Below are 10,207 nucleotides of genomic sequence, written 5' to 3' on the forward strand. Positions count from 1 at the left end.
AATTAATTAGGCATTCATCATCATCATCATCAACAACCGTTTACAGTCCACTGCTGGACTATGAGCCTCCTCCACTATAGTGTAGGGTTTTGCCATAATCCCCACGCTTGGCAGGCGGGTTGGATTGAATTAGGCATTGCATTCTCGTATTGCTACAGTATGAATAACGTTTTTGAAAAATTGTGAGCATAAAATTTCTCCAGTTCGTTGACGAGATACTGAGTGTACGTATAATAATAAAGTAGTCGAGATTTATTAAATTATATATATATATATATATAAATCGAATTTAGTAAATTAGCAATCCTACAGCTTCGCTCCTGGAATATTACAGTAGTAAATATTATTCAGAATTTGTCGCGCACGGCGGAGTTTACTTTGGTACAGACGGTACATCAAATTGTACACTGTGATACTTTATGTTGTCGTTTATGTGCGACTTATTTGATAACAAAAATGAAGAGTCTGATGTGTTTTAACTGTACATTTTCTGTAACGTGCAGTCGTCGCCACTTAAAAATTAAGTTAATTACTTAATAGTAGAGGGAAATAATAACTAGCTTTTATGCATCATCTAAGTATCCATTGGACGTTTATCGTTTAATCTTATGACTCGAGCCACGTGAGCAGTGATGAGAAAGAAGCGATTTCGAACAAAAACTGTGACTACTGTTACTTTTTTCAAACTCTAGAGCTGCAATCAGTCAAATAATTTTAGGTGAAAAATCATGATTCAAGAATAATTAGTTAATTAGAGATCATCATCACCATCATCAGTGTGCCTACCACGAGTTTACGTTAGGTGTGCTCGCTAGCGACTGCGTAAAAAAATGACATTTAAATGTATGACATATTGTGCAGCGCCCCTAGCGGCTACTTTCAAGAAATAAAATCTTCATAGAATTTTTTGACGTATTCGCTAGCGAGCTCACCTAACGTAAACTCATGGTAGGCACACGGATTCATTTAGTCTCCAATGCAGGTCGTCAACTCTCTAATTTACCAAAAGGAAAAGGGATGTTTTGGCTCACACACCCCACGCTGGCCAGTCTGATATCTTTTAGCGATATAAATTCAAAAAGTCAATAATCCAAGGAATATGACGTGTTAATAAACTGCAGAAGTTTTATCAACCTGTCCTATAGCAGTAAGGTAAACGACCCAATACTCGACACTTTTCGCACTTTGGCTGACTTTGCAACGCTGATACGTGAAAACTATTTGACTTAGAAAAAATCGAATTACATGGACAGATAGGTAATTTATTCCTCTTTTATGTAAATTTTTACTGATTATCGTAGGTATTAAGAATTAATTTAAAAAAATACTTAACTGAAAAAAGACCCATTTGTACCAGTACTCGACACTTTAGACCCAATTATCGTCAAACGGACCCAGAACTCGACAGCTTTCGCGAATTTGAACTTTATCTCAAAGCAATAAAGACTATAATAGATTTGCCAATGTATGTCGAAATGGTTATATATATAATAAATGCGCTGATAAACTTCAAATCAATATATATTTTCTGTTGTTTCTTCATGTGCGGTATACAACAAAGATTAGGTAATTAAACTTATAACATAAATGATCAACAATTTTTATATAGTGAAACAAAATCTTTGATAAATGTTTAACAAATGATATTCATAGTTAAATAACTGTCATTCGATAATTAATCAATAACATTGGTACTTATTTGAAATAAACTAAATATTAGACTTAATTTTTAGCAGTAATTTACTTAGTTACTTTATTAATTTGTACTCAGTCATAATCAGTCTTTAAAATTATTCATATAAATGCAAAATGCAGCAATATTCTTTGTTTTCTTAAGCCCCTATTGTAATAGGTCGATCAACAATATACATAGAAAATAAACATAAAGCTAAACAAAACTTTCTTGAGTTACAATAAAGTAGACAAACCAAAATATTTTTTCAATTAAATAAAAATGAAAATGGGTACTTCTCATTTACACTCAAATTTTATGGTCACACAATAATAGTTCATAAACGGTATAAGTTAGAACAATAACTTTGAAATCAGATGATAAAATATCTATTTAGCTACATACAAAATAAATTTTATCGTAATAGAAGCAAAAATAATACGAAAAAATCACATGAAACGATAAAAAACGGGGTCATTTTTCGCGTTCTCATCGTGTCACACCTTCGGTTGCAATGAAACATTTGGTTACTGCATTTACAATTTTCATTCAATTTGTGTGTATCATATACTAAAATCATCACCGTAATTAAATATACTTTCCACACAATAGTCAAAAAAATATCTTCTTATAATTATTTCGAATTGAGAAAGCGAAATACGTTGGTCACACGATTTTAGGTACCTAAAATTTTGAGTAATAATACAAGATTGCCGTTAAACCGAACACCAGCAACCAATTACAGAGTTCTATTCGGTTAACGTCAGTCGCGCTTCGACCATTGGGGATGTGAGATAGGTCGATCGTCGCTCCGCGAAAAAAATACGTAACTTTTTGTGATTATCCATAAACATACCGTCGCTTGCTTGAACAATATTTTCTACCTCGAAAATTTAAACAATTTAAATGAAACTTAGGCCATTGAAAACTTAACATGTTAGACTTATTTGTGTAGTATTCGACTTGATCCGTTAAATTCAAATTTAAGGATAATTGATAAAAACTAAAATTTTCGTCACCTTCGTGGCATCACCTTCGTGGTGTTTTATACACGAAGGTGATTTTAGGCCACGAAAGTGATTTCTTGCTTTGGTTTATTTTAAAATATTATAGTGACTGGTGTTTATGTTTTTACAATATTTTAATAACTAATAAATTATACGTGGTAAGTACAGTTCAGTACATCAATAAAAAAATAAGGGGCCTCGTATTTTTGTTGTCTGTCTGTCTGTATGACTGTATGTATGTCTGTATATGTGACTGTGTATCTGTTTGTAAGATAAATTTAATCTGAAGTTTGAGTTAAAAGTTGTACAACAATAATACGAGGCCCTCTGGCCTCAATAAAAAATATATTTTTGTTGAGGGACTGATAGTCAGTTAGAGTTATTTTTTATTGAGGTACTGATATATCTGTATCCTTTTTTGCTTCTTTAGCATTTCAGAATGCCACCAGTGTCACCCTTAAAACCAATTGCGTAGAATCTTATAACTTAGTAGGTGAAGTTATCGGTAAAATTTTATCTTGTATTTAAGTAGGTACCTATTTATATTATGTTATTGCTATTTATCTATGAAAATAAGACAAAACATATGTTTTATAAACACTTAAGAGTCATTTACAGTAGTAAAGTTTGAAAAAATTATTGCTGTGAAGTACAGAATCACTTTCGTGGCATCAAAAAATTCAAAACGTTAAAGCTTCCAAACGAGACTCACTATTTGACTGATTAACTGAGAATACAATCTTCACATCAAGCGCTACAATTTTTGTTTACAAAAAGTTGAAATAAGTTAGAAATAAAATTTGCCACGAAGGTGACGATGAGAACCGTGGCGATGAGAAATACCCAAATACTTTTATTAAATTTTCATTTTCATGAAAATGAAAAATGAAAATACTTTTATTAAATTTTCATTTTCATTTCATTTTTCATTTTCAATTATATAAAACAATATCCTTCTCTTCATAAAAATAATCAAAATCTTATACAAAATGTACATAATACCTAATTAATATCTTTGGGACGACCAGTAAAATAACTCAAATCTACTAATTTGTAGATAAGTAACATAACAATTAAGAAAGATTTTTTAGGATATAACAACATAAACAATTCAAAATATTTTAATATAAATAATTTTATTTTGCTGTGTGACCTAATCCCCAATCTTTCGGTGTTTGTTTTGATATTTTTGAGGGTATATTTTTAAGCCTAAAAAGCACCAACGGTGGTGCCAGTTGACCCGCTCCGTTTGCTGTTATGAGAACTGTGACACACTCCTTGTCTCCACTTGGGATGACACTGTACACATTTTTGGATCCACGTTTGGCTAAAACTCTTTCAGAAGTTGGGGATAAAACAAATGCACTTTCATCGCAGTTAAAAATTCTGCGTGGATCTCGAGAAGCTTCTTCTAGATGGGCAGTTACAAAATATTCCACAACTTCCTTAAACCATGTGCGAATATCTTTTTCCGTGACTTGAGCACGAGTTTGAGTTAAATTTTGCGCAACTCGTTCGCCAACTTTTGGATGACGTTTTACAAATGCTTTAAACCAGTTGCGACCTGGTTTATTATCAACGAAGGGGTTTTTTCGACCTAGTTTTTTTATGAGTATACAAACACTATCTCGCAACTGCTCTCTTGTGACAGGAAACCCACTATCAGCCATAAAAATTATCCAGTTTTCTAGGTGTTCCTCTTCTAGTGGTGTCAATACAGNACCTATTAATTGATAGATCCTTCAAGACATGGAATCTAAACTGGCGAGGCAGGCTTGAAATTCAGTGCCTGAATTAACGGAAAATGAGTATTTGCTGAGCACTACTGTTTCACCAATTTATTTTCGGACGCCATTGCAGTTTTTTAATAAGTGTTGCCATTTAAAATGTGTAAGAAAATATCATTAAAATTTTGCCATAAAAATCGTTTAGTTTGATGTTAGTAGAAATTTTTAATAAGCTTAAATCTAAAAAGTGTCGAGTACTGGGCCCCTGTCGGTATTACCTGCGCTTACCTTATATTATCTGCAATAACAAACTCTGTAACTTTAAACTCGCACGATAACTTAGTTGCGGCCCCACGTGTCGTGCGCACCGTAACTTAACCCCTCGGGCGCTGCAATTTACAAGCGTTGTTTTACTTTGTTCTGTTTTTGTTTCAAGCAAACCGGCACTGAATTGATGGCAGTTAGAAAATCAAATAAACCGGCAATGATTTGATATTTAGTCAGAAAGTGTAATACACACTTTATCTATTTATTTAAAAAAGAATGTTGCATAAGATGGTGAACAAACTTGGTGGACATAATGCTAAAAGCATTTTCCAACGATCGACCTTATACAGATTACGACTCATTAGTTTGCACAATCAATCGTTCTAAGAACTGTGGTTTGCAGTGGATTTTCATTTAGCTGAAGTTTAACCACTACTAAGGCTAGAATTTACCAATAATACAACTAGTTCAAACGCTATTTCACTGGAAACAGCAGGTTTCATGAATGTTCTGTAAATGTTTAGCTATTTGCATTGTACCAAAGAACAAATCAATTGTATTTAATAAATCCTTGGACTTTTTACACTGCGCTTCTAGTCCCAAACTAATCAAAGCTTGTACTATGGGTACTAGACAACGGATATAAACATTACTTAAATACTTTTTTTTTTGTAAAAACATACTTATTATACATAGAAAACACCCAGTTCAATACAAACAAATATGTTCATGCACACAAATGTTTGTACTGTGCGGGAATCGAACCCGCTACCTCAGGAATAGTAGTCCGTTTCGAACCACTACACCAAACGGCCGATAGTTAAATTAATTAGGTAGGTATCTGTATGATATTCAACTGAAATGAAATAATATGGAACGTTTTATAACAAAGGATATTTAATTGTTCGTTCCCTATCTACTTGTATGTGGATATGTTTTTATTTTATCACCCAAATATCATTTTTATATAATCTCATCGCAAGAAGACATCACAATCCAACAGGTACGATACTGAATCCACACAATATCCTCAGGGATAAAGATAAATCTCCCAGACTTTGCAAAACTTCTAACGACCCCGCTTGAGCAAAGTCAACTCTATCTCAACGCTGTAACATCTTTATAAGCGCACATTTATCTTTGTAGCTTTCCTCCGTCTGCCAAAGGAAATTCAGCTGTGTAATCTTTGTGTAAAGTTGAAATTTGTTTGTGTTTTTGGCCCACGTGCGGTATTGTTCATGAAATTTATTACACGCTCGTGGTTTCCAAATAAAAGGCTATGGACATACGTCGGGCGGATAAGCGGCGATGAAAGTGGCCTTGTGCGCACGATGCCGCTGATTTGTGGAGCGGGAATCAATCAGTTATGGACTTAAGGGTTTTTGACCCTGGATTGAGTTTTAAGTGTTTTAGCTGCAGATTTTTTAATTAAACTTTTTTTGGTGACTGTCCCCGGCAAGCTGCACCACAGGAACGCTACGACTTACGTACGATGTACCTACATAGTTTTACTAGTCAACGACATGATTTCCTGTCTGTTTATCCATTTTGTACACCGATAAAATTAATTTGGCGTCATTAATTTATTGAGTTTGAATCAACAAAAACATTTTTTTTTTACAATTGATTGACACTAATTGAGTTTTTTGGACCAAATGAAGTGAACTTGAAAAACTGCCCAATGCGTTAGCCCAACTTCCAAAGGTCAGGTCAGGTCTTTAGTTCGTTTGGCCAGGTGACCTTGGCCTATTTAAGGCAAGTGTGACTAGGAAACTAAATATGTTATATTCTTGACCATTGATTCTGTTTATGTTACACGTGATTCTGTAAAAAGGTTATTGTCAACAGAAATAATTTATTATTATTGGCATCAACATATTATTATGTACTAAAATCTAACTTTGAGACCATAAATATCACAAAATAAATAGTAACGGAGCACAATCACCAGTATGTACTTCATTTTGCATACACGCACATAGACGTGTCTCAAGCGGGCGGCGTTCGCGCTCGCACTGGTTTAGACTGGTTTGCGATTATTGGCGATAAGTATCGTGTCCGTGAGCCTTGTCTAGTGTGCGTTGCCCGAGCCCACTTTGTATTTAAATTGTCTTCTGTTCCTATCTAGTTTGTGACCATATCGGAACATAAAATTGAAACTGAACATTAGATAACCTGCAATAAAAAAGAAAGATCGTTATAGATTACACTACGAGTAGGTATACGTTGTTTATACAAACCTAACTTTTTGCGCAAACGGACTCTTGTAAAAACGTTGGAAAAGGGTTTTCTTTCTCAAATAAGTGAAAATTAGAAAATTCCAGGCAAAGGAATGAAAATGTGAAGTTTATTTTGTACCATGTCGTGTCATGTTCGGGCGGGCCGGAAGGGCCCTGATAGCGGCCGACGAACCACAATATTCTGGACGTATTTACAGTCCACATGAAAAATATCTTTTTCGTCATAAAAATACATCAAATCAAATCAATTTTATTTCCAGAAAGTACACTTTATAACAGTTTTACAAAGGTCCTTCCTTTGTAAAACTGTGATCGTGGATCGTGTTATAAACGAAGACGCGCCCCACCATTCTTTCGTTAATGTTTGAGTGTTGTCGGTACACGCTAAATTATCCATGAGTACACACTACAATAATGACACTCGGATTGCTCGGATCAAACTCCCCGCACCCCGCGTTTCACTCGACCAAAAATTGGTGGGGCACGTCTTCGTGGGTGATACGATCTATATGCTAAAAGGATTTCAAATGACTTACTAGTAGTCCACAAACTAGATTGGGGACTTGATCTTGGTACAAAAATGATTGTGATAACAGATCGATGATGGAATGCTATTGAAATTGATCAGTTTTAATCGTGTTCAAAATATGATTATGTTAGCGGACGGCAACTATCTATTGGATAACTTGCCATCGACTACTCAGAAGGTGTATCAAGATCATTATTTCTTTCAGATAGGTTTTGAGCTTAAGAATTTACTGGCACCAATGAAGGATTTCAACTGGATGTCATTTATGATCGGGTTTTATTATGCCTAGAGATTGAAAAAGAGGCTGATAAACACAGAGTTTCTTCAGCCCATAGGCTGGTGCTGAGAAGAAGTGTCATATGTTGTCCTCAAGTGTTGGTAGGGCAAAATATATTTGGGATGTGCATAAGCGCCCTGGAAAGGGCCTATGTACTGACGACATCATAAAGGTAGCAGAAAAGAGCTGGACGTAGGCAGCTACCAACCGGGTAACATGGAAAGCATTGGGGGAGGCCTATGTTCAGCAGTGGACGTCCTTTTTTATGTGACAGGAGGCAAACGAGCAGACGGATCACCTGATGGTAAGTAATTACCGTCGCCCATAGACACCCGCAGACCCAGGGGCGTTGCCGGCCTTTAAGGTGAAGATACGCTTTCTTCTTGAAAGCTTGCAGGTCGTATCCGTCCAGAAACACCGCAGACGACAGTCCTATGGCTGAGATGATAATGATGATGATGATGACTGAATAAACTATTTGATTTGATTTGAGTCAAATTCCAATATTACCCGTTATTTTTCAAGTTTATATTGCGGACTGTACCTAACTATCATGAGGCTGTACAATATGACACGTGTCAAGTTCGATAACATTCACCGGGTCGTACCTAATTCTAAGAAATATAGAATAGACATAATGGGCTAGTTGCCATGTATTTAGTTTAAAGCCTATAGGCCTTGTCTTTACCGCTAATTAACAGTTTACTACTTACATAACGAAGATTACCGTGAGTAATCAAAGTTAGTTATCGAACCAAAGGAAGCCCAATTACTTGTAATTCTTAGCTGAAAGTAAAGCTAAAATCCAAAACTAAAAGAAATAGAGCAATTCCACAAGACCGATAAGTTCGTTCGTTCGTTTCAGCCAAATGACGTCCACTGCTGGACAAAAGCCTCCCCCAATGATTTCCACAACGACCCATACTACGCTTCCCGCATCCAGGTGCTTCCCGGGACCTTCATCAGATAGCCGGTCCACTTACGTGCGTACTTACTTCAGCTTTCGGCCCATGGTCGTCACTTAAAATCTTTTTTTGTACAGCTTACAAACTTGACCTCCACTGGTTGGGTTTTTTATTGGCGGTCAAGCTGTTAATCCTGGCTATACAGGAGTTGCAGCGGTGGGAACGAGAGGTGGGAATAGTCTCGTGCCCCAACGGCCATCAGCTCTTGGTTGTGCTGAGCTAAGACCAATAAGTAAATGTTAGCAATTTAGTCTGTGCGGCTAGCTTAGACTTATAGCACTGAATACAACTTATAGAAAAATGTCTGCTGCTTATAAACACAATTCGCTCAAAAAAGTTTTATGCATACTGGATTCAAAAGTATTGAGCCTTACACTCTTAAAAATATTTAGTTACTTTATAAAATCTTCTGGTTGGTGGGTCTTGAATCCACGATCTATTGATTCCCAGTAGACTACTCTGACCACAGAGGTACTGCTATGAAGACTATTAGTCAAAATTTTCAGCTTTTAATTAAGTTGTAATTAGTTTCGCTAAGCCGTGCAGGCTGCAGCACTAGTTGCTGCAAATCTTACAATTTTAATTACGGGGAATCAAGAAACTGTGTGGTTGAAATTTTAAAGTAAACAGTGAGCCAAGACTTTTTCACGCTCGAGACTCGAGGAAGTTAATCTATGATTTATTTCCTCTTGCAGAAACTTTTACTGCGGCGAAACTTGTTTTAAAACCAATTATAATTTTAGAGGACGATTCAGTTTTCGTGTTATATCAACAGAGGTTACAGACTTGGTGTCGGATTTTATTCCTTGGACGTCAGACATGATTCTATGAAACTTAGCGTGTCATCGACCCAAACTACGGGAATTACGTAACTTAATGGTTCTTTTAGTACAATACAAATTATTGCCTGTGTGTGCGAGTAACATAGCAACGCATAGGAACTGATATAAAGCTTTTTTTTTTTTTTTTTTTTATCCACAACGAGGAAGCTCTTGGCCTGTATCTCACCTGATGGTAAGTGACGATCAGGCCGAAGGTGGAAGCGAGCTTCACCCGGAATCCTCAACCACGGAGGAACTGGCTATCTTACCTCTAACTGCCGGAACACAACAATGCTGTTAACATTGTTGTTATGGCGACAGACTTAGGTAAGATGGTGGTAGCTAGCCAGGCGGACTTAGAACAAGCCCTACCACCAACCAAACCGAACAGAAAAATCTGCCCCCACTGGGAATCGAACCCGGGACCTCTGCGTCCGAAGCAGGTGGTCTTACCACTAGACCACAGAGGCGGTTAAGGCGGCGGCTTTCTCTAATTCCTAGACTACCTACTCATCATCATCATCATCATCATCATCTCAGCCATAGGACGTCCACTGCTGATCATAGGCTGCTCCCCCCAATTCTTTCCATGTTGCCCGGTTGGTAGCGGCCTGCGTCCAGCGCCTTCCTGCTACTTTTTTGATGTCGTCGGTCCACCTTGTGGGTGGACGTGCGTCCCACGCTGCGTTTTCCGGTACGCGG

At 36.5% G+C, this 10,207-nt stretch overlaps 1 non-coding gene across 1 annotated transcript; it reads right to left on the minus strand.

The window, feature by feature from the left end:
- Nucleotides 1-9,903: 9,903 nt before the first annotated feature.
- TRNAP-CGG (transfer RNA proline (anticodon CGG)) lies at nt 9,904-9,975 on the minus strand. Its single transcript has one exon. It is a non-coding gene; the product is annotated as a tRNA-Pro (tRNA).
- Between the last annotated feature and the right edge of the window lie 232 nt (nt 9,976-10,207).

The sequence above is a fragment of the Ostrinia furnacalis genome, unplaced genomic scaffold (assembly GCF_004193835.3).
Source record: "Ostrinia furnacalis isolate ACB-3 unplaced genomic scaffold, ASM419383v2 OfSCF4239, whole genome shotgun sequence".
In the NCBI taxonomy this organism is placed as follows: domain Eukaryota; kingdom Metazoa; phylum Arthropoda; class Insecta; order Lepidoptera; family Crambidae; genus Ostrinia; species Ostrinia furnacalis.